The sequence below is a fragment of the Phoca vitulina genome, unplaced genomic scaffold (genome assembly GCF_004348235.1).
Source record: "Phoca vitulina isolate PV1807 unplaced genomic scaffold, GSC_HSeal_1.0 scaffold33, whole genome shotgun sequence".
Classification (NCBI taxonomy): Eukaryota; Metazoa; Chordata; class Mammalia; order Carnivora; family Phocidae; genus Phoca; species Phoca vitulina.
The window spans coordinates 1,635,573-1,641,643 of NW_022589736.1; the positions used below are offsets into that span (position 1 = coordinate 1,635,573).

Sequence of the window (6,071 nt, forward strand, 5' to 3'; positions counted from 1 at the left end):
AAGCACTCCTGCCCCCCAGCCTGGACCACTGTCTGCTGATGTGGGGCCCTGGGAGCCACCCGCCATATGGGGCTGTGTACATACAACTTAATTAAGAGTGAATTAAGTGACCCAGGCCTGTCCTGGGCTCCACTGTGACCATCGCTTCCCACAGCTCAGCTACCTTTGGGTCCTCTGATCGCGTCTTCCTCCTGCCTGCTCTGCACACTCTCCACTGTCCCTCCCCCTGGAAACCCAGGCCCTCTGTCCTGGTTGCCTGCCCTGGCCGCCCTGTCCTGGCCGCCCTGCCCTGGCAGGGCTCTACTAGGTCCGCAGACTTGCCTGGTGGGTGCCTGCACTCACACCAGCCCCTGCCCGATGGTCATCCTGCGAAACCCACTGCCCTGTAGGATACCCCGCAATGTCTTGTTTGTTGGTTGGTTTTCCCCTGAGGTTATTCAGTTTCCCCAGGAGAAGCTTCTGGCTGCTTCCCCTGGCTCCAGGCCAGGCTTGGGGAAGGGAGCTGGATGCCCCACCACGTGCTTGCAGATGTCGCCCTGGGCCCCATTTCAGTCCCAGGCGGGGCTTCCTGCACCAGGAGCCTCCCAGGGCTGCCCTCCCTGTGCGTCTGTCACTGGGTTGTTGGACTGGGAATGTCCAAACGCCTCCAGGAGAAATGAAATGTCTGGTCACGCATGACTGATCTGCAGGAACAGGTCGCAGCTAAACACTGTGCAGCGAGCCAGCTTCAGATCCACGGCCTCTGAATTTCCGAGGGAGGGTCCTGGGGATGCATCTTTGGTTACTGACCTGGGATGTCTGCTCTCAGCGCCTGATTAATACCCTCGGTGAATACCCAGCCTGCTTTCTGCTCTTGAGCTCACTTTCAGTTACCTTATATTCAAAAACAAGAGGAGGCTATGTTGTTACTTTAGACTTGCTCATTCTCATATCAGATTATGGGCACAAACACTCCTGCATTTGGAAATTTAAAAATACACTTCCAAAGAATTTTCATGTCAGGGCACCTGGGTGACTCAGTCGTTAAGCATCTGCCTTCGGCTCGGGTCGTGATCTCAGGGTCCTGGGATCGAGCCCCACATGGGGCTCCGCTTCTCCCTCTCCCTCTGCTTATGCTCTCTCATAAATAAATAAATAAATAAATAATCTTTTAAAAAAGTAAATAAAAGAAACACATGAAACAGACCATAAAGAAATGACTGGGCTGCAAAGCCAAATATCAGTTCCTTGGCCCTAAGTGGGAGGCAGAGCTCTGGGGAGGTAGATTGGGCAGGAAAGCAGGTACACAAACATCAGGAACCGGAAGGGGGTGAACACAGGCTGGACCAGCTGTGATTCCCTGAATTTGCCGTCAGAGGCCATGGACAACGTGGAGGCAGGCACAGCCGAGGACGATTCAGGAGGAAGAACACCTGGACAGACGTGCGCACTGAGGGACCGCATGTGGGCCACTGACAATCGCCCCAGATGTGAAGTACAAGTTAACACAGCAGTCCCACATGGTTTCCCGGGACAGTGACACTCAGCCTTCCAGGACCAGACAATCCCCACTTCACGCAAACCCTCCCAGGCAATGGGCTGCCATCACTAGATGTGGGACCTGCGGTGTCCTGGGCACCTCGACACCTGGGAAGGCAGGAGGAGCCCCAGGCCCAGGTGACCTCAAAGTCTGGGGAGCCTGAGCGGGTTCTGTCCTTCTGGGATGGGAGTGGCCTGCATCCCCCTTTTATCTTTACCCGGTGTCCACCTGGACTCAGGTGTGAGGTCTGGGTAAATGGGGCATTTCCGCCGGGACAAGGCCAGGGAGGCTGGCCCCTCGGTGTCCCACAGGACGTACAACTGAAGGAGAAAGATCGATAAACCCTGGAGGAAAGAGCAGGATGGTGGACTGAATAGTGTCCACTTCCTGACCCCGGGCACCTGTGAACATGACCTGATTTGGAAACAGGGTCTTTGCAGATGTAAGTGAGTTGAGGATCTTGAGATGAGGTTGTCTTGGATTTAGGGTGGCCCCTACATCCAGTGATGGGCGTCCTTAAAAGACAAAGAAGAGGGGGGTTCGAGACGAGGAGACGCAGGAGAGGAGCCTGCCAGGCTGGAGCAGTGCGGCCATGAACCCCGGGCCCCCAGGGCCTGCAGGGGCAGCTACCCCGCCCCACCGGGATCTCCCCGGACGTGGAGGGGCATCTGGGGGTTGAGCCCCACACAGACCTGCAGCCCAGGAAGCTAGCACAGGTGTGGTGAAGCAGGGGCAAAGATGTCAGTAACTCTAATTGTTGTGGTCAAATAAAGTATCCATTGCAAGCAGGTGCGCTCCTGGCGGAATGGAATTTCCGGTCGAAAAGGACCCTGGAACTTGGCAGGAGGCAGGAAGCAATGGGCGAGGTAAGGTCCCCCGCGTCTCTTGCTGGGAGGGGGCCGCGGACTAACAGAGGACGACCGTGCGCGTGCGTCTTCCTCGTGGCCAGGTTCCCCTGGGTGCCCGTGATGGGGTGGCCACCACCTCTCGAACCTCTCCCTCCCGGCCCAACACCAGAGCACCGAAGGGCAGAGAGCGTGGGCTGAGCAGCGGCGGCAGCAAATGAGAGTTCGAACAACTCTAGTAGGACAGAAGCAGGTGGTGGAGGGACCGGCAGGCAGGGGGCCCCTCCGAACCACGGCAGCCAGTGACACGCAAAGCATCTACGTGAGGAACTTTATTTTATTTTATTTATTTGAGAGAGAGAGAGAGAGAAACCCTCGTGCATAGGAGCTGGGAGAGGGGCAGAGGATGAAGCACACATGCTCACAGCCTCATGCTTGCACATTAACTCATGCACACTCACCCCCGCACGCGCACTGACACAAGCTCGCACACATGCTCACACCCTCATGCTCGCACATTAACTCATGCACACTCACGCACACGTGCACATACTCTGACACACGCTCACACGCAGGTCACACACTCATGCTCATGCACACACTCACGCACACATTATAATCCCCATGGAAAGTAAGACTCTTGTTCTAGAGAGATGGGCTCGCCTCCCTCCCTGGGCCCCTCAGCCCCCAGATGTGCCAGGGCAGGCAGGGGCGCTGAGGCCTGGCTGTCTTTGGGAGATGCAGTTCCCAGCTGTCTGAGATCCCATTGGACGGTGGACTCTCTCCCTGCATGCAGCCAACACTTGGTCCACAGTTGAAGGGAATCCCAGCACCCAGGTGGGAACTCTGCTCTGGTGGGTGAACAGGCCCAGGCTCTGGGCTGCTGGGATGGGCTGGGGTTTCTGCATCTGCCAATGGGAGCCGAGCGCCAGGCCTCGCCTCGTGGAGAATGGGTTCCTCTAGATGCCGAGGTCTGCCTGCCACCAGAATGGCCACACCTGGACCAGGGCCATTTCAACCTGGGCACTGGACATGAGGGCCAGATGACTTTCTGTTGTGGGCTGCCCTGTGCAACGGAGGGCGTTTAGCGGTGTCCCCGGCCTCCATGCTGGAAGGACCCTACAGTCTGGCACCCAAAAATGTCTCCAGACTCACACAATTGTCCTGGCTGAGACATGCAGGTCTGGACAGGCCATCCAGCTGGTCCGTTGTATCTCTCCCGGGAGCTGCTCTGGGCCCAGTGGGGGGATGGATGGTGTTAGAAGTGGGGCCGAGCTTGGCACCATGTCCCCACCCTGGGGGCAGGAAAGTCTGACCAGACCCCACCCACTTACTTGGAAAGAAAGATAAAAAGACCCCCAGGGAGGCCCAGGGAGGAAGGCTGTGTGTCCATCCATGGTGAGGAAGCTGACTGATGGTCAGACCCCTGAGACTGGCTTGCCAGACCCTGGGTTCTTGCCCTGGTCTCCTGACACCTGCCCTCCCCTCTTCCCTGCAGATGCTGTGGCTGATGCTTCTGACCCTCTCCTGCCTGCGGGGCTCCGTGCCCGCCAAGATCCCAGGTGAATCCTAGCCCTGCACTGTGCCCACCTGCCCTGGGACCCCAGCCCTGCCCTCAGGCCAGCTGACCCTCTGACCTAGGTGAGAATGGCCCAGAAAGCTCCTGGGCTCTGCAGGGTGGCACAGCTGAGTCCCTGACCCCTGCACATTGTTCCACAGCATCCATCCCTGAGAGGGAGTTGGTGGGTATGGTGGGGGCCACAGTGCCCCTCAGGGGAAGTGGCCATGGCAGGTCAGTCTCAGAATCTACGATTACTACTGGGCCTCCTGGAAGCACCTCTGTGAGGGCTCCCTCATCCACCTCCAGTGGGTGCTGAGCGCCGCCCACTGCATTTTCCGGTGAGTCATGCCGAGGACCCCTCGCTGTGTGGAGGGTGGGGAAGGGGGCGGAAGCAGACACTGGGGCCCACTCGGGTTCTGGACTCAGACTGAGAGGGTCCTGGGGTCTGCCTCCCCCAGGAAAGACGCCGACCCGTCAGTCTCCCGGATCCACACCGGGGACGTGTATCTCTATGGGGGCAGGACGCTGCTGAATGTGAGCCACGTCATCATCCACCCCAAGGACATCACTGCCTTTCTGGGGTTTTCCTGGCCCTGTTGAACCTGGCCACCCCCGTGAGAGTGTCACGTGGCATTCGGCCAGTCACCTTGCCGTCACAGTCCCTGAACTTCAGCCCGGAGGACACGTGCTCGCTGACCGGCTAGGGCAGGGGCCTGTACTATGGTGAGAACACCGGGGGGTGGGTCCTGGATCCTTCCTGCCCACCAGGTGGGGGCAGGCTGCGGGGGATGGTTCAGGAGCTCAGAAATAGGGGCGCCTGGGTGGCTCAGTCGTTAAGCGTCTGCCTTCGGCTCAGGTCAAGATCCCAGGGTCCTGGGATCGAGCCCCGCATCGGGCTCCCTGCTCGGCGGGAAGCCTGCTTCTCCCTCTCCCACTCCCCCTGCTTGTGTTCCCTCTCTCGCTGTGTCTCTCTCTGTCAAATAAATAAAATCTTTAAAAAAAAAAAAATCTTTAAAAAAAAAAAAAGGAGCTCAGAAATACTTGGGGAAGATAGGAACCCCCTTCACAGCCACCTGTGCCACAGGTGTGGGCGGGCACGGGGCCGCTTGGACACTCTGATTTTGGTTTTGTATGAAGGAACCGGGCCGGATGGATCAAAGGTATTTGCAGGGTCCGACAGTCAGCCCAGTGCGCCCAGACCCAGACCTGCTGCTCTCAAATCCAGGAGTGGCAGGTTTGGGTCTGGGTCGTGTGGGAAGTGGCAGTGCTGAGGGATCTGCAGCATGGGGGGGGGGTGGCGGCGGCCAGTTCCACGTCCTGACCCCTCCGCTTCTACCCCGGAGCCACTGCACCCACCCACTGCCTGCAGCAGATGCAGATCCCGCTGGAAGAGGAGAAAGCCTGTGAGGAAGGTTACGGGAAGTACCTTCACGCAAGAGCCAACGGGAAGGTCATCGTGGAGGACATGCTGTGTGCTGGCACTCTGGGCCGTAGGCCTGCTATGTGAGGTGCTCAGCCCAGCCCCAGCTGCGGGTCTCCTCCTGGCCTTATGTGCTCGGTGACTGACTGTCCCCTCTCCCTGCAGGGTGATTCTGGGGTCCCGCTGGTCTGCAAGAAAGGCACCTGGGTTCAGGTGGGCGGGGTCAGCTGGGGCATCAGCTGCTCCAGGATTGAGCTGCCCACCATCTTCACAAGCGTCCAGAGCCATGTGACCCGGATCGGGCGGCAAATCCGGAGGCGCCAGTGAGCCTCAGGTTGGGGCCAGGCTGTCGGCCAGCAGAGGATGGTGCTTCTTCCACCACATCACGTCCCCAGAGCCGAGCTGACGTCCCACACCACTCCCCTCCCTTCCCTGTGCTTCAGCCCTCCCCTGTCCTGCCCCTCTTGTGGCCCCATCCTCCCCTGCCTGTGGGGAGAGGCAGGGTGGGGGCGCTGATGGGGGTGGTGAGCTGACAGGTGCGCTTGTCTCATTAAATTGTCTTGTAAACAGGCTGGTGGTCAGAGTGATCTTTGAGGTTGGTGTGGCCGCGGAGCTGGTTGACCGAGCTCACCTGTTTGGAATCCCAGAGTGCTGGCGGTGCTGGGAAGGCTTGGGCTTGGCAGGGGGAGCAGGGGTGGATGAGGTGATCTGAGACTCTCCCCCAAC

The 6,071-nt window shown here is 59.0% G+C and overlaps 1 pseudogene; it reads left to right on the forward strand.

Annotated features, from left to right (window-relative positions):
• Nucleotides 1–2,376: 2,376 nt before the first annotated feature.
• On the forward strand, nucleotides 2,377–4,629 carry LOC116645387 (annotated as a pseudogene).
• The last annotated feature ends 1,442 nt before the right edge of the window (nucleotides 4,630–6,071 follow it).